General features: G+C 40.7%; 1 long non-coding RNA gene across 1 annotated transcript; it reads right to left on the bottom strand.

Moving 5' to 3' along the window:
- Positions 1-4,679: 4,679 nt before the first annotated feature.
- LOC118283383 lies at positions 4,680-15,272 on the bottom strand. The gene is made up of 3 exons (XR_004784529.2): positions 14,786-15,272; positions 13,189-13,289; positions 4,680-7,004 (listed from the first exon to the last, which is right to left on the bottom strand). It is a non-coding gene; the product is annotated as an uncharacterized LOC118283383 (long non-coding RNA).
- Positions 15,273-25,468: the final 10,196 nt, after the last annotated feature.

A 25,468-nucleotide genomic window follows, 5' to 3' on the forward strand; every position in this document is an offset into this window, starting at 1 on the left:
TCAACCCATGGCCTGATGGACTGAGAGGCAGCAGCTCATGATGTGGCAGTGAATAAGTAGTAAGGCCTCAGGCACTGCTGTAACAGTCCATTATATCCACATACACTCCCAACACAGACTCACTGCCCAATCACCACCTCCCATTACTTATAGTGGCTCCCGCTAACCCATGATTACAACTAAAGGAACAGGTCTGTCAGGAACAGATTGAGTGATACGCTGCTTTTTCGTTTGGGAGATGGAAATGAAACAAAATGTGGAAATAGGCAGATTTTACTACTTAGTATGTCTGGTTGGTACATATTATATATACTTTCTGATTATAAGAGAGGATCAGTGTTTTCCTGGGACTACAGGCTTGCCAAGAGAAGCTGCCACTCTAGTGAAAAATGAATGAAACAAAAATTCAGTTGAGTTAGTTCATTTTATGCTAAGTCACATGAATTAGTGTAAGGGTGGTCTCTTTTCTTTTCTAAAATCAATTTAAGTACCTTTAATGAGAAACATATCTCAACCTTTGACTACTCAAGGTCCAAACCTGTGACTCAGCAAAAATTTGATGAGTCATTTACGCATCGGTTTAGCTCCAATATCATTAAATAGCCTTTGTAATTATGCTAATGTATAAAACCCGTATTTCACTACATACATGTATATCTTAAAGAAGGATTGTGAGGATTTACAGTTCCTCAGACTACCCATACAGTGCAGTTTGATTGATATCTAAAATATACATGGGTCTAAATTAATTAAAGCAGAAAGGAAATGCAAAAAACAAAACGATCTCAGCATTTTGAAAAATCCAGTAAAGCATTCATGTTCTTGCTGGAAGACAGATGAGAAAATTATCTTCACATCCTACTCCCTGTACAAGTCCCCAATTGAAACAACCATAAAGGTTGTATGATGGAAAAATTGATGCAGTTGAATCAGGCAGACGGAGACCGTAGATGTCTTAAGCAGAAGTATTTATTACAGGAGTTCAATATTGAGGGGATTTCTGGTTCGTACAAAGATCAAAAAGAGTCAGTGTATGGGGGTATGTGGTCATAACCCCTTTTATAATATAATTATCATCCTTTTAAGTGTCTCATCATTTACCTGCAGTGACGAGATTAAATAGCACCTTGCAGACACGCCAGATGCCGACTCCTAGCTCTTCTTTTGACAAAGGGATTTTTGACAAACTCAGTATGTTCATCTTACAGTGACAAATATGTCTGGGGGCACAGTGAAGTCAGTGAGGCTCCTGTCAACACCTGCACTTCTCAAATGGTGCTACAAATAATTGACTCATGTTGCTGATGCCTCAGAGTTTAAATGCTGTTGTGACCGGAGCATCACTCACCAGCCCACACGAGCATTGCAAACACTCACCTGAAGATCTTGCAGTAAAAATACCTCCATGTCTACAAAAAAAAAGACACTCCTGGAGAATGTTTCAATTATTCTCTTATCTTTCTTATCTGAGTGTTAGCTTAGGAACAAAATGTTATAACTATAGCATAACCCATAAAAACAACATAAAATGTATGGGATAGTCACTAAGGCAGATGACCTTGGTTGGTCTATGTGAGGCCAACTTTGTGATCTTCTAATGTGACAGCCGTCTTCACCGAGCACAAGAGTTGCACCTCATTCTTATCTTTCAAGAAACAGAAGTTATTGTCTTAACATTTTATTCTCTTTCACTCATTACAAAAAAAATATGGGCCATGCATTCACGCCCTGCAGAGCAGCCACTGAACAGGAATCAGACTTCCAGCACTCTAGTGCATCAGAGACCAGGAATGAAAGAACAGCATGACCCACTGAAGGGTCAAATCCAACTGGTAAAACCTAGCAAAAGAGTGTGGTAGCTGCAGCAAATATATCACTCCCAGATTCGCCTTTATATAATGCTCATGAGGCTTCCAGGCCCCTGGTCGAATGTGCTCCCACACTTGGGGCAGCGGCAGGCCTCTGCTTTTGCAAGCAAGAGATTGCCTCTACAATCCAATGAGAGCCGGAAGCCCGATTATCTTGGCATACTAAGACCTCACTGGCCACCGGGGAGCCATCAGGATCAGAGACAGGCCCTGCAGGCACACCCTCAACTCAACTGGGGGAAATGCAAACAATAGCTTGCTCTGCCATGGCTGCGTTAGTGCATCCATTTCCAGGGGCGTATTGTGGTCCGTTATTAAAAAGAGCAGAGGACGGCCAGGACGCCCGGGACGCAGAGATCCACTTCCATATTTGTTCCACCACCCGTGGGTGCAGTCTCTACTCTCTCACACAAAATCCCGCCTGCAGGGAAGGTCTGGACACAAGTTCAAGTGGCCCAGAACATGGGTGGCTCTGACAGAGAGTAGCAGCACAGTAAAACAGAGTGAAACAGTTTTAACAAGGGACGTGAGTAAGTGGCTTCTAGTCCGTTAATGTAGGAAACCACCATCGTATTGTTGTGTCTTCCTAGCTTCCAATGCAGTGGAAGTGGCATACTGGCCCGACAACGAAACCTCCCATTAATCCTCCGACAAACTGTGAATGTTCAAATGGCTGTCAAGCATATCATCGTCTTCATGGTGAGCACTCTTGAAGAGATCTTACTCAAACTGAGCTCCCGTCTCCATATGGTCAGCCCAGTTATAAGTAGGTACATTATTCCAACCAAAGCCGTGTCAAGCAGCCGCACGCACCAATTAAGGCAGTGATGGCTCACAACAACAGGGACAGTCAAGCTAACTGGTCGATGCCGGAAGAAACAGAGCTAACTAGTGGCTAGCTAATGAGCCTGACTCAGTGGAAGTGTCCTTAGTGAGCTGAAGAGCAAAGGAACTGAAAGACGACAATATAGACAGATTTTTATATGTGGAGGCGCCAGAGGTCGTCTGCCTTAAAGGCACCAATAAAGGAGTCAGGCCTTGCAGGGTCGAGACGTCCTATACTTTGTTTTGTACTGTGAAGTGCAGAGCTTAAAGAAACATTAAAAACACTAAAAACAAAATAAAAACTATTTAAATGAATATGACATTGTTGCCATGAAGATTAGAGCAAGCCACTGAGCCAAAGCTGCAAGCAGAAGACTCCTCAGCCTGTGAATCATGGATAACTTCACAGGTCACATCACAAATGCATGGAGAAACAATGATTCAAAAGGTGAAACATTGCATCCGAGGGCAATATATTATATGTGAAGTGATATTTCATGCAGCCTAATGTTCCTGAAGAAGCTTCAAACTCAGAATACGCCATGCGTGCCGTTGGAGTTATTGATGAAGAACAACTTTAGAGGGATGGATTATCATAAATATCTGCAGCCACAAAATGAAACTGTCGACACCCCGCGTGACCCTGACACGAGCTATGCTGACTGGTTATTTCTCAATTGCAGTGCTGGGTCAATATCAGAGCCCAGATTCAACACAGCTGTTTGATCTAATGAAACATCTATTTCTTATCAGGGTGAAATTTTATCTCTGAGGCAGAGCATGGTTTCTCTGCAATGACTCGATTGGAAATAAGTACTCTACAGATTCTGAGGGGCATAAGAGAGACATTTCTGTGTATGAAGTCCAATTCTGCTGCATTTCATTGATATCTTCACTGCACAGCGTCTGGTGCTGCAGGGTACATACGATATAATCCCCTAACAAAGTCAAATCATCTACTTCATAATGGAGCTGCCAACACATGTCAACAGACAGTGGTCCAATTTTATCTCAGTATTGCCTGTGGATCATTAGCTGCTATCGCATTGTAGAAACTCTGTGGAAGTTTGGAGTGCAGTTGAAATGGCTGAAGGAATAGTTTTGAATTTTCATCTTTCACTGGAACTCCGCTCAGTCTAGACGTTTGTCAAATTGAGGGAAAAGATTCTAATTTTCAGTTTCACTCTCCTGAGAATGGCTTTTTTTGCATTGACACCTGGGGGGCACAGTGAGGTGCAAACCAAAATGTCACACTTGCTGGTGAAGGAAAATGTAAACTGTTGCATGGGGGTTTCTCTACTCAATATATAATGTATTTCTATGTATTTGTGCTACTTAACAATGATCATATTCAGTGTTGGTTATTGTTTATGTGAAGAACCCTGTTTACTAGAAATTTGTCATTTAAAAACAGCTATACTGTAACAGTAAATACATTTTAGGCAGGCTTATCTTAAATTCTGCACTATGTACATGTCATGTGGTTCATTTACATTACTTTTTCATTTATTTATTTATTCATTAATTTGGTCATATGCAGTAGTTTCCCTGCAATTCAAATGCATCTGATGGTGCAGTTTTTTTTTTTTAAATTAATGTAACCACAAAGTGGTTGCTGCTACTGCTGTTTGCTGGGTTCATTTAAGTTTGCTGCCATGGAGGTCCAATTTGGGATGGCTTCAGCCTCAAGATCAATATTCTGTATGACCTTAAACGCCCCAACTTTGGTTGAGAGGAACAAAAATATCTATTTGCATTTTTGTGATATTTTAAGCAACAGAAATGTTTCTATCACAAGGGGAAATTCAAACAATGCAGGCTGAAAGGCTTTACAGCTGCGAAGTCGATTTAGAATACATGATTAGCTGTCACATGCAGTTAGTTGTCGTATTAAAAAGTCAATCTGACATTGGAAAATGCCTTTGCTTCTGTCATTTCTAAGACAGTTGTCTGGTGTAAGGATTGGATTGAAGATTAAAATTAGTCCTTTTAGGATTTTATTCAGGGAGGGAAGAAAACAAGCATACTGTAAGACTTATTTCTTACCTCGCTAGATGCAGATAAGGTAAACATATGAAAAACATAAATACAACACTTGAAAATCATCAAGCTCATCTTGTTCTTGTCTGTCTGAACAAGCAAAGTTCAATTTTATCGTCAGCAGAATCAGAATTATCTTAAACTTATTACAATCTCCCATCTCTTATTTGAAAAGAAAATTGTCCATACTCAGAGTACAGTATTTCACAGCATTGTATCCTAGTGTTGCATGCCCCTGAAACCCAGCAGCATTTACACTGAATTGCCCTCATTCAAATGTTTGTCCTTGCCCCTGTGTGCATGTCACCAGCAGTAACACTTTATATTTGGTAGGGCTGACAGCACAGTGGGGGGGAGGGAGCAGTTTGCTTTGAAAATTGCACGGCAACATTTGTTTGTAGAGGGGATGATTGGATAATGCAGCGAATTCTCTAATGGTTTAAATGTCAACTGGTCAATAAAAGCCTGGCATCTTTTCACTTCTAATTTGTACCGAGACAGAGGAAGCTATTAAAAATTGAAAGTAAAATTACCAACTTGACATTTCTCCATTTACTCTCTGTTGTATCTCATGTCCATTCTCCATTCTGTCCTGACCATGAATCAGCTCCCTTCAGATTCCTCAAAACTGTTTGCATGCAAATTCTGACCTCAACAATCACACATTATTTGCAGGAGTGCGGGATGGTATTTACTGTGAAACAATACTATAGCCATGTTGATCATGTTTTGAGGCATAACAACATAATTTTGATTCTTGAATGAATCATTGCGTTCCATTTATTACACAGTTCACTTTGTCTGTATGTGCTGAACAGAAAATCCTACCCTGAATCCAGATCAGGTTTGTACTCAGGCTACATCTGAATGTAAGGCTGCAAGTGTCCCCAACACTATAAATATAAATGTAAGTGTCCCCAACATACATTTATATTCACGTGACAAAGCCATCTAGCAGCCATAATTGGGACAGGAGCAAAGGATTAAGTCATGTCACCACATGACCATGGGCACACCATAATATTTTAACCCAAACCTAACCAAATCAGTGTTATCATACCATGAATGCATTTTTAGGCGGTGATTTTGGTAGTTGTGGAAGGCTCAGACAAATGATGTCATCCTACCAATAAGGGCGTCAGATCAGAAAATCGCGGTGTGTATATAAGAGGGGTAAACAATTGATTTGGTCATTTGCTTTAAAGGACTTGTGAGAGTTAGAGAAGAACACTCTTAACCACCATCATGTATGTTGCTGATGCTACAGACAAGGTATATATATATTACAGTAAATACATTGCCTCACAATTTTCAGGATGAAGATTCTATTCGACAACCCATGATTGCTCAGCATTGTGCCCTCCTCTGCAACAACTAAATCTGTATTAAATGAAGATTAGAACTGCCATTCATCACATAAGGACAGTGAATCCCAGTCCTCTGAAGACTTTTTGTTTCTGTGCAGCACTCAAAATGGTAACAATGAATATGTTATAGAGGGTTCAAATCAGGAAAATATTCCAGGCCATGAACATGAACACAAAAAAAGAAGCAAAAAAATCCACCACAAAGGATTTATCTACCCTACCGGCTCCTATACAGACTTTATTGTTCTTACCCCTTTTTACATTAACGTATGTACTGTCTATGTGTTGTTGCTTACAGTTGCTTCATCATTAAAGAGCACAATGCTGTGACTGCATGTTTTTTTCCTCTTTCAGTGATTCAAGTCTACCTGCAGTGTGTACAGTGGATATCTCAACTAAAGCTGTGGAGCAAATTGATATAAATCTAAAATTACGAGTGTCTAGACCTTGGACTGTTGAATATTTTTCACTTCACATAAATTTCAGAAAGTATTGGAAAATTAATTAAGTGGCAGAGGATCTGATGATGCTAATTGGTTCTCTTCTCTGGTGAATTAATTACATTGATCTATTGGTACGTCTAAGTGGACTGTTGCCAATTTTCTCATCCGCCCAGATTAATCTGAGGTGCTGTCTCCTAAGGAAAAAAACATATGCTCTTCAGGTCACTAAAGAGAAGTCTTCTGGTGTCTATCTCTACCCGCAGTATTGGCTGATAATGCACTCACTGGAAATCTGGCACCAAAAGAACGAGGCACAGTTCATTGCAACTATCATGCTATCTTCATAATGTATATGCATGAATTGGAGCTTCGAGTGGACTTTCCAAATTAGCTGCTGTGGGATACAGCAGCAACTCGCCCCAGCTGATGTCTCAGGATTTGCTTGTTTGGCCATGTGTTACCTGTCAAAACAAAAATGTCTTGGGGTTAAACCACTACACTTCTGCACTGGTTAATGGTTTCCAACCAAACCTGTTCAGCAAAGAGGCTTTATTACCCTCAATAAACATGAATCTGTCTTCATGCTTATTTGGTATGGAAAAGCCAAGTCAAACTTAAATTAGTGTGAACAGTGGTTGCATGTGTTTGAAGAGTTAAGAAAATCTGTATTTGATATGTGGAGCCTGTAGAGAGGACAATCTTATATATAAATTGGCCATAAAGGTCAACAGGGAAATATAATTACAAAAATTAATATCTCTCTCTCTCTATCTCACCCTCTTTCTGACCAGTCTTATGACACAATACTTATTTTTATAAATTAGATTTTTGCTTTTACCTGAGCAATGAGCAAATCTTTTCTCTTTCTAAAACATCTCCGTCTCACTGACCAGTATCCAATTTTCCTTGTATTCTCCAATTTTTGCTACTTATATTGCAGGACTGTACTGCATGCTGCTAGACAGTAAAGATATTGTAAAGAGAGATATATATTTTTGACTGCTGGGAAATGTATTAATAATACTATCATTAATAATACAATCATGATTCAATCATTAGAATAATTATCCATATCTTCAACGTAATAAACAGCAGTTGATGGTTGATGGCAGTTCATTTCTTAAAGCTGATGGTGAGTTAGTCCAGTTTATAAGTGTTTGTACAAGAGTGTTGTTATAATGACGACATTATTGTACAGGCAGTCTTTTTTAAGTGGTATTGTGGTAATAAAAAAATAAACGTCTGTATTCCTAACTTATACACATTTAAAGTAGTTTTTGGTTTCAATTATTCAGGTCAGTATTATTCTTCATCTAATATGTCTTCTTCACAGCTTCTGCTGTTCTGACGTATGATTAATTTGTCTTTTTTTGGTGACAGAAAAGGAGAATGATAAGCAAACAGACAATGATGACAAGATACTAGAGCCCCTCTCCTCAAATCCTCCTACAATCTGTTTAAATTTTGTCATAGATGGGTATAAACAAGGTGTACTTTTTCAAAATGTGCAATGTCCTTTGATTCTAAAATCCAGAGACAAAGAGTGACAGTGTGCAGAATCATATTTTATGATTAATGGCCTGTCATACCAAGCAAACGTGCAAATCTAATGCAAAAAAAATGAGATGACTGCTAAAAGGTGGTGTAGGCGCTGTAACTGAGGGAACGTTAAATGACAGCAACAATTGGTAGCGATAATTCAAGTGAGATGCAATCTGAATGTTCCCTGCATCGGCTTAATACGTTGGAGAAGTCATTGTTTACTATTATAATCCATTGGGCTGTCTGAAATAGTTTTTCTTTTTTTTAATCAGTGAAAGAGAGCGTAGCTGAATTCTCATACCAGCCTCTCCCTTTAGGCGAGGACCATGACCAGAGGTCTTATTTATTTATAAATTTTATAAACTGTGCAGAGGATCCTTACTAAAAGTGTATGTGCTACCCGGGCACCACCCAATGCCTGAATGTTCTCGAAATGTTCCTGCTGTTGTAAACGTGTGACTCACACAATCTCCTTCTGTGTTCTTCCTATGTGAACGGCAAACTCTGGAAAATGTCTGGAACCATTTTCCCGGACATTTTAGAAGTTCATGTCTGAAAACAGCTCATAACTTGGGTACTTGTAAAAGACTCTACTTTCCTTTATGAGGACAGTTCTTTACTTCCTTGCTTGTTCATTTTACCTACAGCAGCTGCACTTCAAAAGATTCAACAGTGTCATCTGTTATATCTGCACAGTAAAGGAGACATTTGATTTGCATTTGAGGGAAACCGTGAATTAAAACTTCATGAATTCAATTTTTAATAGACACTTTCTTTGTTGGAATCGCTATTATGCATATCCTCTGCGTGAAGCTGGGTACAATACAAAAACATAGCGCAGCACTTACCTAACAGGCATTGAAAGACTAAGCAGATTTCTAGGTTATGTCGTGCCGCGTTTTTGGCAAACTAAAACAGGGACTTCTGAGCCGTATACTGTGCTTTATTAACTAGAAATTCCTGCATTATGCCGTTTCATTAAAGATGTTGTGACCAAAGAATTGGGCAGATCATTAGGATTAAAAAGAGTGCATGCACTTTGTGACGACAAAAGATTGTTAGTTTAGTTTGAATTAGGGTTGATAATTATGATAAGTGAGATCATCATTTGAAACCAACTTCTGTTGAAAATCAACAGCTACATAATAGCACTCAGACACTGTGCCTTATATATCTTCATATAGGGACTGCAGGAATGTTACACAATCCCCTTGAGTGTAATCCATGATTTCATGAGCATCACAATGACTCACACAGGCCAATTCAAAGCAGAGATCACGGTGCTTCATGGCACAGCAAATGCCAGATTAGCATACCTGCACTTCGTAATAGGAAGCTTATGGAGCAGCCCTTTGTATTAATTCCCTGCTGCAATCACCATTTTTAGTTTCATATTAATCCCCACAGCAATCGATGAGCAGCATGCAGAGGCTGTCCTCGGAGGGTGTCAACAAAGGGAGCGTGGACGACATGACAAGCATGATGGCTACTGAGGGTTTGAGACTTTCAAAAGATTCGTTTTCACACAAGTCCCACTTGATCTGAACACAGGCATTATTTCCTGCAGTTATCGTACTGCATTTGTGGCGTCTATGCTGTGAAGTTGAGTCTGGGAAGCAACTCTGATGTGCTTTCCGCTGACTAGATGGAAAGAGGTGCCCGCCTTAGGAGGATTCGCTGCAATGCTGCTGAAATTAGCGTCAGTGCTCATTAATTTATACATAAACGACCAAAGGAACCCTAATACACAGCCTTGAGAATGATCTCCCTGGACACAAAAAAGGTGGTGTACCTCTTTATTTTGGAAAAGCTCATGAATAAAACAATTTTCTTCGCAAAAAAAAGAAGAAGCTTTAAATTGATGTTCAGCAAGTTCATTTACACAAGACTTTTGGTCACAGTCTCAAGGGTGAGTATTTCCTGTGAGGAAGAGGTAGAGCAGCAATAATATAAGAAATATTCGTCCTGCTGAGATGGAAAATTTGTCATGAAAGGGTTATATTCCTTCTAATGAAATGGGAAACTTCTTGGAGTGAATGCAGCATATTTAACTAAGTGCTGTTCTGCAGAGTCTCTAACAGCACAGAGGGTGTTATACGCTGAATATTAACGGGGAGAAAAGAGGGGACATTTGTGTGAAACATGGCCTGCCTATCTTAAACTCTGCAGACAACCTAATAGGATAGATGAGGATGTCATGCTGGTATTAAGCTGGCCCATGTCCTCTGCTATAACACTAACACTGTTAAGCTGAGCGCCCTGGTTCGCGTCCTCTGGCTGAAGCTAAAACGTTAGAGGTGATTCCCAGTCGTTCTCCTGTGGTCAATTAGGAAAGCCATCAGGATTCATCTTCATCTCAGGTCGACTCAATAGTTCCTCTTACCTTGCAATTCCTAAGATAGGAATTATATTACCTGGCTGCTCTGCATAGTTATAGGGCTTCTCAAATACAGGAGGCATAAAATTAATAGAGAGCACGGGCTGGAAATATGCACTGTGCTGCAAAGGTGATGACTAGAACACGTCTCTGTCTCTTTCATCTAAATCCCAGACTCAGCCACCTTTCTTCAACACATTCACACATAAACTCACTCGCTGTGTCCATTTTAAAGGAGCCACAAAAAGCAAACCTCATAAAAATGAAACAAATGGAATCTGCATTGGGGGCACACACCACGTCTCCAGAGATTCACTCTGTCTCTCAACAGCACGAGTGTGAAGTCTACAAGTCCCCCCAAAACGCAGCAGCTCCATTTCTGTTGGCAGCAGAGGTAAGAACTTCACACAGGATAATGATACAGACTGGGCTGAAGTCTCATCATTGGGAGTTACTTTCAAAAGCCAGACTGACCCGCTCTACTAATTAAAAGTTGGCCTCGAAACAACGGGGCTTGTTAAATTTGATTTAGACTTGACCTCAATGGGAGGAAGGGGAAACAATCCTTTAGAGATCTGCTGTATTGAACTGTGACAAGTTGATGTTTTTTGTTGTATTTAACTGGCAGAAAATCACTATGGAGAAAAAATTAAATAAAACACCTTTCAACCATTCAGCAAAGGGGCACTGCTGTTTTTGAGAACAGTCTCACAGGGCTGCTAGCATACCAGTATAATCTTTGTCTTGGTATAGAGTCTTCTTACAGTGAGTAATGAAACGGGGAAATTTCATTTTAAAGACGGGTGCATCATTGAAAAATTTACTAAATTCAACCTATCATCTGCAGGTAACACTGTAACTTCCAGTATACGTGTTGGTTGCACTGCATGAACAATAGTAAAGTCAATATAACCGATTCTGACTCCATTAATAGATGCAGATTTTGAATTTTTAAAGTTTCAGGCTACATCCACATTTAATAGATGCAGATTTTGAACTTTTAAAGTTTCAGGCTACATCCACATTAAAAAACGTATTAGTTTTAAAACCCATCACTGCTGCTACGTTCGCATCAGCCGTCCACACTACTCCAGAGTTTTTCGAGCGCCTAAATCGTAAGGAATTTGGAAACAATGCTCGCCTTGTTTTAGTTGTAAAACTCCAGGACTGTGCTGTAGTATGGACGAGCAGAAATGGAAAAGTTTGGAAACAATGACTATGTAAACAATCTTTCTGATTGGTCATCAGTTGACACTTGACTACCAGTGGTGAAAGCAAAAATTTTGTTATGAGCATTCTGCAAACAGATCATCCTAAATCTTACAAACTGGACCTTTTCTGGGAAATCTTGATACATTAATGAGTTTTTTTCAAATAATTGTTTGTATTTCGTTGGCTCGTGTGTAAGCATGACAAGTGCGTTTGTTCCAACTGCTCCATTTATCTATAATAGCCATTGAGAGGTAGAGAGCCAAAGCAACTCGGTGAGTCATACTGTATATTTACAGCTGATCATCGCGAGTATGGCGCACGAGCTGTGAAAACTCAAGGAGATTATAGATCTGTGGCTTTTTCACTGAGAGGCAGAAGAGTGGCACCACAATTAAGTCTAAGAAAAAGAAGAATTACGGCTAAATACACAATCTTTCACTGGGCATGAATTAACAAACTGTTGTTACCATTTCGTGGAAGTGTTGGAGTAAGTGGTAAATATTGAGTAAATAAAATAAACTTCCTGTGGGTAGGACTGAGCCAAGTCTGCGACCGCAGATGTCTAAATCAGACCGAGCCCTGAACAGAGGAATATATCATCTGCTATCACAACTGCATCCTGCAGCAGTCTTTGGGGTACAGCAGGTCGATTCACGCATGGGAAATCTACAGTGAATCTTAAATAGTTATTGACAGCCCTCCAGTTGGTAAACCTCTCTCCAAGCCTAGAATTGATTGTAGGTCTTGTGCTAATGCAAATAGCTTTGCAGCTATGAATGTTTGATAAATGTTGGGTCATTGTTGAATGAAGGGTGAAGAGTTCAGAGGTTTAATTTGCAGAGAGACTCGAGTGATCTCGGGGACTCTAGTAGATTCGTCATCTGTGGCCAAAAGGTTTGCCTATCTGCCACACATTGATTGGCAACAACATACTTATGTGTTTATTGATGTGCCAGAGAAGGTATACAGCTACGATTAAATAGACATCAGTGACTCGCTTCCTTCCGACAACATCAAGAAGGCGACACTTCTTCTCCTGCTCTTAGTAACCCACAAACATGTGATGTGACCATGTTGCAAGCTACAGAAATAACCATAATTTTGTTTTTCGATTCATGTCCTCCAGTCTGGTATATGATCCATATGATCATATCCATCTTGCACTTTATTGGCAAGGCTTCAAAGCCAAAGCTATTTGATCAAGGGGATAGCCTTTTTAATATTCAAAAAGAGCTTCTGGCACTATGATAGATTGAGAGTAGCCCTCCTAAATCCTTTGCCGTCCGCTTCACTACATGAAGATAAATGCTGTGTGCATGACACTGTTAAGAGTGAAAGAGGAAACGACGACACAGATCAACCCCAGGGGTTTGGTTTTCAGTCCCCTGGCTGGATTGAAAGAGTTGGGTGGTTAAGTGGTCCGTCAAGTAAGGCTGAAAAATTACAATGTTTTATCCTGAGACTTTTATACAGGCAACATTGAAAGATAAAATGGTGTCCTTTAACAAACTTACCCGTCAGTCAGTCGTTGCTTTACTCGGGTGTTACTGGTGAAGATAATTGCAGAGGATTCAGTCGCAAGTGCAATCAGTCGGCCTCAACGTGTTTTAAACATCTGTAGACATTCAAATTACATGGTTATAATGTCATTATTAATTTAAGTCCTGTACCAAAACTGATATGAAAGCACATAATGAATGCTATCATTAATTTACATTTTTACTTAACTTTTACTTTGTTGGTACGATTGATTAGATGTGAAAGAGAACAGAAGACAATTAAAGTACAGTATCTGATCATCACAGCCTTTATTGGATAGCACCTGCACATGTGCAACATGGCATACTTTTCTCTTCAAGCTCATCTGACGATGCCATGGAAATCAGTTAGAGACACTTCAACACTGCCTGAGCCACCAGAGGAGTCGTAGCAGATTAGAACGCACGCCCCTCCGTTTCACACTGTCTTTCTCATGCCAAGAAGGTAAATTACAAGCCAATCTATCAACTGCTCCACGGGTGAAATGCGCTGTTGACACGAGGACAGACCATCATTATCTCTTTAACTACTTTTGGCAAATTTGGTGAAGGAAAAGTGGCATGCTAAAGATAGGGTCTGATCCTTTGAGCTACACAGTGCCAGATCCCTTTGAGATGCGTTACTCTTGCAGCTGTGGGTTGCTCGAGCAATTCTGGTGGTGCTAAGCAGAGAATCATGTTTGCTGTGGGATGAAGCCCCTGAAGAGATTAGTGCCAGATGAGAAACTTTGGAATGAGATGATGAAGACACGAGAAGTCAGAGAGTGTTCCTGCGATCACCCACAGACCCCTGGCTCTCCTCCATGAGGGGGGATTACCAGGAAGAAGACACCAGTGTTATGAAAGGAAGTCGGCATTTCCAAGTCTTCCCACTTAATTTGTTCAATGAAGAAAAAATTATTTGTGAAAAATATTGTTGGGTGAAACCCTGAAGAGAAAAGCATTCTGCGTGGTGCCTGCAGTGTGCACGTCTGCAAGGAAATGTACCGTTCTTTTACCTAAGAGAGCCGCGTTTAGGGGAATGTGCTAATGCCAGCCTGCTTACATTCTGCTCACCATTTTCCCAATGACAGGGCTAATTCTAAGACTTTTGTATGATGTTTGCCATGTTCATGTTAGGTATTAGCATTATTTAAAAATGATTCTACCTGTGTAGTGTACGTCTAAGGTCTCATTTACCCCTCTCATACTATCCATCTTAGGATAAAATCACATTAAGCATTGTCAAGTCAAAAACAATGAGGAATTTATTAAAACAAAATAGACCTTAAAGGGGGTAATGAATAAATCCCATACGATCTCATTATGGTCCTATTACCTTGTGTAGGCAAAATCTCAAAGTAAAAGCAAACAAACAAACAAAACAAAGAGTCAGATTTCCACCCTCTCCACTCTTTTACAGGATGTGAACTCAGATTCAACCTTATACCATTCAAACTAAGAACAGCACATTCAATGTCTTACTATAATGGACTATACAGTGGGCATTACAATCAAATTAGAGCCCTGGTGCCGGCCTGTTGAAGCTGGCGGGGCCGCTGACTGTGACCCTGCCTGAAGAGGGGTTACTCACCCGAGTCCAGCCCGTCCTCGAGCAAGCGACCGGGCGGATCCTCTCATCAATCCTTGACACTAGATGAAGAATGTCTCACCCCCCTCGTGGCCAGAGGTGCAGCCGAGTTTAACCTGGTCACCCAGTGCGCCATCTGGTTCCCCCTCGGTCGTCGTCCACGGAGGTGCGAGCTGGCGGTTAGCGCTCCAGCTGACTCAACCCAAAGTGCACGCGCGCTAGCTTCGCGCGCTAATAGCTTAGCCGAGGCACACTTATTTCGGTAGTTACTCTAAATGCCACCGGCTGTAAACTAACTGTTTTGTATTGTCCATAATACACGTTTTAACACACATTAACGGTGAGTTAACTGTTGAAGACAACACCTTGCATGCCACTGAAATCGCGGCACTTCTCCATCAGTCCGCTAGTCGGACGTTCGCGAGGCAGCGACACCTCACGAACGAACTGCTCCCACGCACCTTTTTGGCTCACCGTCTGGCGTTGTCTCCCGCCCCCTGGCCAATCAGCAACTAAAACACTTGACGTTGCTACAAAATTGACCAATGGCAAGGTAGAATACGACACACTTCACCATGAGGATGAGGTTAGCAAGTTAGGTTTCACAAACTTCTTATGTTACATTTAATGGCGTAGTAATTTACACCACTCCCCATTGAAAGGGTTACACACATTTAAACACCTTATTGCATATTGCAGAACTGTAAACATGGTAAATAATGGAAACCAAGCGAGGGTTTATGAACGATATAAGCCTAGGGGGGTACACACAAATGACGGCTAGTTTTGCAAGAATTTTGTCCAAAAAAAATGAATGGACTAACATTTGACATGATGGTGCTCGATGAAAAGTCCCAGAAATCCAGAGGGGGACATGTATACCTGAACTCAAGTTTTGTTGCAGTCTAATGGGATTTTTTCAGTCAAAACCACAAATAGGAAGCTCACGGTGGTGCCAGAGGAAAAGTCACAGTTATGAAGTGAGTGGCGCACATCGTCTGGGAACCATGAATGTCTGCACCAAATTTTGTGAAAATCCAATTTTTTCGATAATGCTATATTTTATGGATACGCCAAAACTTGGAAAGTGGTGATAGGGGAAAAGTCAGTAGGTTTCATGCTCAACAAAATTGATATTTTAGTCCAGACCAGAGGCACACCTACGGACTAGCTATCCACTTCATTAGTATGACTATTAACAAATGAATTACGCTGACAGGTATCATTTTGCGACTTAGCAAATAGTTCATTAGATTTCTCATCACACCGATAAAAAGCTTAATCGAGCAACCTAATTGGGTATTAAGTGCATTAAAATGCAATTTAGTATATGTAAGTAATTTCTAGGAGACAGATGAAATACTGGTGTCGTTAGTTTGCACTGTAGTGGGAAATTACTGCATATGTGATTTCATACTGTGTAAAAATGTTATCTATAACTATACTTCTATAATCTATAACTATACTTCTATAACTTAATATCAGTATGAAGCCTTAGGAGGTCTGATTGTTACTTATACAATTTATCCCAGCATGCCTCTATTGAACCTTCATGGTCATTGTGAATGGGTCTTATTACTCATATATTATGAGAGAAATAGCCCCGGTAATGAGTCAGAGAATGAACAGAGAGTGAGACAGAGAAGGTGGTGTTCATCTGAGGGTAAAGACACAGAGATCGTCAACTTACCTGGAGGAAATTAATGGCTGAGACTGTGCTAAACATTTTCTGCTGGAACTGTTAACAGCCTCTTGACATCATAATCAGTGAAGATCTTTGTCTTTTGGTTGAGATCAGGAGAAAACATGAGTGTTTCTCCTGCTACCCTCACTGTAAAAGCCAAAACCCGTGGAGGGAGGCCAAAGCAGGAAAAAGGTGAAAATGTGCATACACTATATACTGATGTAACGTGAATTCAGTTTCCAACATTCAAAGTATTGTGTATGAGCATACTGTTTGTTATTCGAAAGGTCACTGATTCTAATGATATTTCTGAGAGGTTCTGTAATGGGGATAACTGATGCATGGCGAGCAGTCCAACACACACTGAAAGAAAAACACATGGCGACACGCAGAGTGGAACATGTCTGCTAATTGATGCCAACCCCCTACCCATCTGTACTGTGTGTGTGTGTGTGTGTGTGTGTGTGTGTGTGTGTCCTGCGCCTCACACACTTAGTTCTTGTCACACACCTCATTTCCCCAACATTTGACACAGAATGTAATAGAGACACTTATTGACAAATCATCAGGTTTGAACAATATGTTTTATTCCAGTTAATTACTGTCCCTGCTCCTCTCTGCAGGGAAAGCCAAATGCAGTTGCCGGTTTAATTGCTTTATTGAGTTTAGTGTCATGGATCTTCTGACTGGTTAAAGTCTAATTTCATAGTTTTTGTAACTGTTATCCATCAGCTGTTTCGTGGCTTTATTTGCACACACGCTGACATGCAGTAGATGGCAAGCCTGACTAAATACACGTCATCACGGTTTAGTTCAGGAGAATATATCATCAGTCTGGACAAATACACTGTGTTTATCCAGCCATATAATTCACCCTAGGAAATGTCCCTGTCTTAAGGGAAACAAACGTCTCCAGCCATGCTAGTGGCGCTGGAAATAACAAAGTCAGCCTGCTCACATGCTATCACGCACACCAGAGGATGGACCCACAAATGCACGACTCAGGTGAGTACAATACAACGGCTTTATTTGCAAACTAATAAAAGCTTACAAACGACAGTGTCCAAAAATCGAGAGGCAAAAGGGGAATCCAAAAAACAGGCAATGGTCAGAATCCAAGGGAAACCGGAACTCGGGAAAGCAGGACACATGGGAGAAAAACGACAGACGATCTCGCACTGGGGTGAGCGGAAGACAGAGCTTAAATACCCAGGACAGGAGAGACAATGAGGTAATCACACAGGCGGGAAATATCAGACAGGAAGTACATCAAGATAACACATGGGAGAACAGACAATCAACAAAGTAAAACAGGAAATGAAAAGAACTAACAGCAAACATGAAACGAAATAAAAACAGAAACTTGACACAGGGACTAGACATGACACATGCAAATGTTAAGCAGCTACACTGTTTATTGTGGTCACACTCTTTTAATAGAATTTACTATCTAGCACAAAGTACAGCCTTGGTTGATGGTAATGTCATAAGTTTGAAGGCATGGTCGTAGACCAACTTAAGATTTGGACCTAACGATGGTGCTAGATGAAAATTGAATGCCACTACAATGATTAAAAGAACATACGTTTACAATAATAATACCACAAAAAAGGACCCCTTAGTAAAATGTAGGTCGTGTCGCTCTGACATGCAATATGTGGAGAAACAAAATTTCCCTCGGTATGAATTTTTGTTCATTGTTGCATAAATTGAACCACGAAAACAAAATGGTTGCTAACTTTTGTGAAGAGGAAAAAGATTAATGCACCTGACACAGCATGTTTTCATAACTACAAAATCATCCCTTTGAAAATCAATAAAGACATGAATAAGGATGAGCCGGCGATGATCATTAAACGGCCATTCTCATCAAGAGCACCTCACATTACAGCCACACACGGGAATCCTTTCGGTGGTTTTCCAATAATTAACCACTCTTTATGACTAGACACTTAAAGAAAACCCTGGGTGGACTTAAGCTATGACTGTGTTGGACCAGTATTTAAAAAGACAGTTGCTGTTTCAGCCTGCGCATGAATGAACACAGCATTAATATCCCATGAGCGGCTGAGCAATGCTCTTGTTGTCGCCTAACTGCTCTCTCACCTCGTTTGCATTCCATGAGCAGGATTTTCCCATTAGGGGAAGTTAATAACTTGCTAATATTTCAAATTTTCAAACTCAGCAAAAGCACTTAGAGCATAGCAACATGCCCTGAATGAAGCCAGTGACCACATGGAGTGCAATCAACGTTTTTGACCCCCTCTAAATTCCTTTGTCATATGCAAAGTTTGATTAATTGTAATTAATATTTGATCCTTGCTGCCAAGTGAAGGAGACAGAGTAATTTCATCAACTTTAGTGTGAGGCAGGGATAAAATGAACTCTGTATTTTCCTCCTCAATGGAGTCATTCTAGTTTAGATGATGTGGGGGGATTCAAAGTCCTTCCACTCAGTCCCCGAGGTGGCCTATGAAGGGCTGTAGTTGAATATCCAGAGCATTGCATGCCTCTCCACAGGCTCTAATGTATGTAAGTGACCACTGGTGTCCGTCCACGGTGACACGGGAGATATTAAAAGAGCCAGTGACCTTTCATAGGGGCAGACATGGTCTAACTGGCTCCGATCGATAGGAAAGGAAAAGACACAGAGCGGTTGAGGCCTGCTGCACGTCTTGCTTCGGGGAGCGCGCACATCCTCACCACCCACTGAACCTGTCAGTCACAACCTGCTCTCCTCCGGTAGAGGTGATGTGACTGAAAGGCCACACACCGGAGGAGAGCACAGCCCAGTTTAGATACAGTATGTGATGTCTAATTTAGGATCACAACCCCAATAGCATCACGCGTACAAGAATTGCATTAACAAAATGTGAACCCATACGAATACTGTTGCTGATTTTGAATGCAGCTTTTTCTGAAACACTTTGGCACATTGATCAAACAAAAAGCATGTGTTTAACTTTTTGCTGCTTTCAACCATCATATTTTACAGCCACAATAGAGTTTGTGGTATTGTTTTCACCCTGTGTTTATCTGTCTGTCTGTCTGTCAACACATTTGGTCAATTCAACAACATCGCAAAGGACGAATTCATGCACACTGAGTACTCATATAATAATTTAGTCATGAATATTGTGTACTCAAGTAATGAGTAATAGTGATGAATAATTTGGGGGTTTTGCCCTGCACATTCAAATAGACTGTATGTACTGTGAATAAACATACAAAGAAATAGAGAATGTATGGTGAAAAACCAGTGACCCAATGAGCAATTACACTAAGAAATGCCATTGTGGTAGTTGGACATGTAGTGTACAGTTCGTTTCTACAGCTAGTTCAACGAGAAACCCCGCCTGCTAAATCAGGCAACGACACTGATGAGAGGAGTGAAAGTGAATAAAAATACAAGTTGCAAGAACCACCGCTACTTTTATTTTCACTTCCAGCAACCGCTTAAACACACCAATAATCTAGTCAATTCATCCTTTATTGATATACAGTGGGGTCCAAAAGCCTGAAACTGCTACTGGGAAAGTGGTCTCAGTGGTCCCCCCCCCCAGTAGAAATATTATTAACTGTTGTGGAAAGCATATGAAACAACTGTAAACAGGGAAGCCTTGAGCAAAGCCTTTTATATTACATTAATGTGTATTTTCAGAGTTACAGAAGACTTCTAAACATCCCCCCTGTGAAGAATGACCGAAAGATCACAGCCAAAGAGAATATGGGAAGGGAGTTATTCAAATGATGCTGTGCGTTCTAATTAGACCCGTAAATTTCAATTTACACATTTTGACCTCACAGGTTTTTTTCTTTCACAGCAGTGAGCTGGTTTATCATTAGAGCAGGCATTATTAGGAAGAGAGAGAGAATGTGGGGGGGGGGTTTGTAGTATCATATATATATATATATATATATATATATATATATATATATATTTATTTATTTTGCTGAATCTTGTTATATATTAGAGAGACCTGGTGCATCAGTATTTGTTCATAACTGTTGTGTGTATAAATGCAAAACTTGCTGAAATGTTTGCTTTTATTTGATTCTCGAAAAAAATGTCAGGGTTCTGACTCCTGGAAAAAACCTGCAGAGCTTAAAAGTTGCCAGCAAAGACGTTTCTGCTGTTGTAGGAACAATAATATATTTTCTATCTGTACCTCTCAGTCTGACTGAATTGATCTCAGACGGCACAGTTTTTTAAATCTCTGCTGCATGTACTGAATAAACTGCTCTTCTTTATTTTCAAAGTTCAGTTGTCTATCCTACGTGTGGTTCAGTTTCCTGACGCGTCAGAATGCTCACTCTAATTTTCCAGGTCATGGCAGTTTTTAAAAAGTGTCGTGAGTCGCTGGAAGGCAGAGATGACAATTAGAGTTTGGGACTCTGCGTCTGGACAAGAAAAATGTGTGAGTGTTTTGCATATTTTTCTGTCGTACCAATCATATGTACGAGGTTTGGAGAGAGCGACAAGGGGCGAGTGGATATAGACCAACAATGTCACATGGGGAATTGCACCCCAGGACATATTTTGAATGTTGTTTATTGTTTGAGATCTAATAGCAAGGCACATTACTATTTTACAGAATTGGTCCTATTTGACATTACTAATAAAGCCACAAAGAATCAGCAATCTAATGCATATTGAATTGAAGGGTTAAATTGCTTTGAATCATCACATGGAAATGTATTGTTCCTTCGGTGAAAACATGTGTGAAGGAACATTACATCACAGTGTTCGTGGGATGAAATGGGAAAACAAAATATGACATTTGGAGGCAATTAGGGGAATTGTATGTCTCAGTAATGTCACGGTCTGAATAGTCAAATGTATTGTTTCGTGTTTCACCCAGGCGTCGTGACTTTTTTTTCTTCCCGAGTGCAGTCAGTTCACACAACCACATGACCCTCTGCAACAGGACGTGTTTCCGATAGCTATCACGTATCTCGACAGATCAAACGGCTTCTCTGGTGAGGAGCCGTGCACATGTTTGCGGCGAAGGATAAAACAATAGTGTAACTGCGGAGCGTTCGTCTGTCCTGTGGGTGCCTCATTAGTGGTGTGAGTCATCGCCAGCACAGGAATCAAGTGAATGCAAAAACGTGTGTGATGGGAGGCATCTCTCCGGGGTGGCGCAGGCAGAGCACACCCCCAGTGACTACTGTACTATAAATCATCCCTGTGTCAACGCCTCAGCGTTCATCATCAGAACTCCCATTAGACACCTGAACCCACGGAGTCCGAGTCATAAACCTGGAATTAGAAAAAGGAACAGGAGAGCGTCATGTGGCAGCAATACACTCACAGACAAGTCAAGAAGCAAGGGCAGAAAGAAAATGTCTTACATTATTGCACACGGTGTGTGTGTGTGTGTGTGTGTGTGTGTGTGTGTGTGTGTGTGTGTGTGTGTGTGTGTGTGTGTGTGCGTGTGTGTGTGAATGTAGCATTCACACAGCACTGCTACCTAAAGTAGACTGATCCCAGATGGTGGTATTAAAGTCTGGCATAAAATTGTGAAGGCCCAATTTTTCCTTGACCTTTTATTTTCCAGCATGAGAGTGAAACACCAGTAAACGTGATGAAAGTAGAAATGTGAATTTACAGATGCATCAGAGCATTTTGTTTTCACTTTGGTGCCTTGCAACTAACAAGGTAACAACTGGAGAAAATGCAGCTTTTACCTTCCCTGTGTTCCTATATGGCATCAAATGGCTTAAAGATACGTATAGGCTAAATGTAATCTGATACCACCCCATTTAAATTGCAACTAAGTAGGTAACAGTTGCTCATATATTAATTTTCTAAATTTGTGACCCACTTATGCTGCACTCCATTATACCTCGGAACTTGGTGTTCGGAGCTCGGAACGATGTCCCACCTGAACCCGAGTTGATTGCGTTCCAGTTGCACATTTAGTCGGAATTCAAAAAAACAACGTACGTTTATGTGAGCTATCTAGCCGTTGTTAGCGAAACCATTTAATTAATAACGCATTACGCGGCATTTCAGTTTCAGTAAGTTCCAGTTTTAACTTCCAACAAGGAGTTTTCCAGAGGAATAATGTAACGTACTGTACCAATATTCTGTTACACCCCAACACTTTCAGTATTTTAAGGCCGTGAGGAGCTTTAAACTCTTGCTGATTCGGCAAAGTGGCTGCTTTAATGCTGAGTACGGTTTATGCAGGTCGAATCATCTGCTTTCCTGTACAAAATCTGGAGAGATCATGTTTGATTAGCTTTGTGAAATCCTTATAGATTTTTTGTTTGTTGGCGCACAAAGCCATTTAGCGCGTGCGAGTCCCGTAGACGTGGCTTCGCGGCTTCTGGGGGTGCAGAACGCGCAATAAAATATGTGTACAGAAGCAAATCCATGTTCATTTCACTGTCTAATTACATCTTTATTTTCCATTTGGCAGGCAGCCCGAGCTACATTACCATTCTCTTTTCTCTTCCTCGTAGCAGAGATTCTTGTATAGTTGTTCCAGCAGTGCGGTCTGTGGGAGGAGGTGTCCGGGACCTGAACACGTGACTGAGGTCCCTCCAGACCAGAGGTCACCAGGATCACATTCAGCACATTACTCTGAGTGTAAAATGAATAGATTAATGAGTAGGCAATGCCAAATTGTCCCACTGGCTGCACTGTCTTCAATTATAATCATTAGCGAGGGCTGGAACGAGCTGAATAATGATCAGCGAAATGGGTGAGTCTTGTTTCCTCTTGTGTTTTAAAAGGAGTTTTACATAGAACAATTGAGCTATGATATAGGATGAAAGACGTATAAAGGGCGCCAATAAACAAAAAGCAAGACAGGGTAGGGTTCCCAAATCAGAGGAAATATTCACACCTCCAGAATATTTTAATGAGACAGAAACTCCTAATTTCATTAAGATTGCTCTCTATAATTCACACCAACTCCACACTAGTGAAAAGTCACGAGATGACCTTGCAGAAGCAAGAACAATCCTGGGATTTCTTCTTTTTTTTTGCTACTGCTTTTATTCTTGGCAAGGCAGTCTGCCATTTTGTGCGTCATATTGCACAGAATATAACGAGCTCGCCCACATGCACGTCTGTATTTGTTCTGAGAAGCACCAGGTAGTTGGATTGACATAACAGTGTGTTTATGAAACGTCATTTTAGTCCAGGAGGCTGAGGTTCAGTCCTTTTACCGTTACCTATACTGGTGTGTGTACACTGTACCGTTACCATGGCAATATACGGTACTTCAATTTTCTTTGTGCTTGAACGCAGCACCACTTGTGACTGCAGTATGACGACGAAATACCTCATCATGAATAAATCCTGTTGTACAATGATCTTTTCATCTGGAACTCTTTGTACATTTACTGAAGCACTTAGAGTCCTTCATCCGCCACTACCCACTGTGCATTTTTCACACAAACAAACAAAACAAAAAGATAAAGTCCTTCCAGATAGCGGAAGCTCAGTAGCGGCGGAGAGTACATGTTTATATGCAGAGGTCAAGTGATAAACGGAAATCTCTCTCACTGCTTATCTTCTCCACGTTCTGTTCCGTCATCCTTCAAACAACGTCTGAGATCACCCACGCACTGACCCCCACAGTGCTGGGGATTTTTTGTTGCAAGTGAAACTACGAGAGTTTCGTCTCGCCCCCGAGTGTCACCAGAAGTTTTCCTCATGGTTGGTTGGAAGCGACTCAAAAAGAAGAAAGGGAAATCTTTGCAGTGGAAAGATTCTTCTCCTGCTGAGTTAACTGTCCACATTCTCAGCAGAGTGTGGCATTATTCAGAAATATTCATAGCTACACAACACATATTTTAATCATTAAAAACATCTTGCAGAGACTGTGACAATGTGGCCTTTGCTGACATCAGCAATAAATCTCTGATGTTGATTGACGAAAAAGACAATTCATTATTATATGGTAACATGGAAAATCTGTGCTTGCACATCATGTGTCTTGCAGAGAGGATACATATGGAGTCGTGGGGGTTTGGAGAATTGTGCTTTCAAATGTCTTTTAAAGGAGGGGGTGAAACATTGGACTTGAATATTGTCTCTGTTATGCATGAGCTGAGGCCTTACGTCCTTTGAATGAGTCACACCTTCGGAATTGTTAATGAGGGCTAAATCCGAGCTAACTGAGCGTTGAAAAGGTTCTGAAGGTCTGTGATGAATTTTAAAGAACCACTCACTCACACACACACACAGAGAGAGAGAGAGAGAAAGAAAAAAGATCAATATAATTTTACACTTCTGCAAGAGAAGCACCGGCTAAATGCCACACATGCTCGAGAGAAAAGTGCGAATTGAAATGACACAACGGTGAAGAAATGTGACCCAATACGTCTCAAAGTTTTCAAAATTAATGCCCTAAAAAGTCTTTATTGTTGTTGTTGTTCACTTGTCGGACAGTGGAACAGCAGCATTGACTTAGCATTAGATATTCCAGGAAACCTGTGATATTAGAGATTTATTTTCCACTGTACTTAAGGGTGATCCTTCAAACAGATTGAGGGTGAGCCAATAGGCATTCTTGTGTCATCCCGTTGGATTAGCAAAAACCATTTGGCACAATGAAACTGAAAAATGCCGAATAAATGTTAAAAAATAAAATGGGGAACCGAGGGACTGTTAGCTGCAGACGGTGATCACCTTCCTGTCAAGCTTGGATTTCTCTGTGTGCTGAAGAGGTGCAAGAGCAGAAATCTCTGAGTGTCTCTTATTTTAGCTTTTTTTTCCAAAACCAAACAACAAGAGCAAAACTGTAAGGAATATAATAAACAGCGTGTAACTGGACTATATTTATAAAGCGCTTCTCTAGTCTAATTGACCAATCAGAGTGCTTCATGGGACAAGTCACACTCACCCATTCACACACATTCATACAGTCCTGCTGTTTACAGCGCTTTTTCCGTCACAGTCATACACTGTCCGAAGACCGTCAGAGGGAAGTAAGGGTTGAGTGTCTTGACGGCATACGGACTAGGGGAAGCTGGGATCGAAC

The sequence above is a fragment of the Scophthalmus maximus genome, chromosome 10, assembly GCF_022379125.1.
Source record: "Scophthalmus maximus strain ysfricsl-2021 chromosome 10, ASM2237912v1, whole genome shotgun sequence".
In the NCBI taxonomy this organism is placed as follows: domain Eukaryota; kingdom Metazoa; phylum Chordata; class Actinopteri; order Pleuronectiformes; family Scophthalmidae; genus Scophthalmus; species Scophthalmus maximus.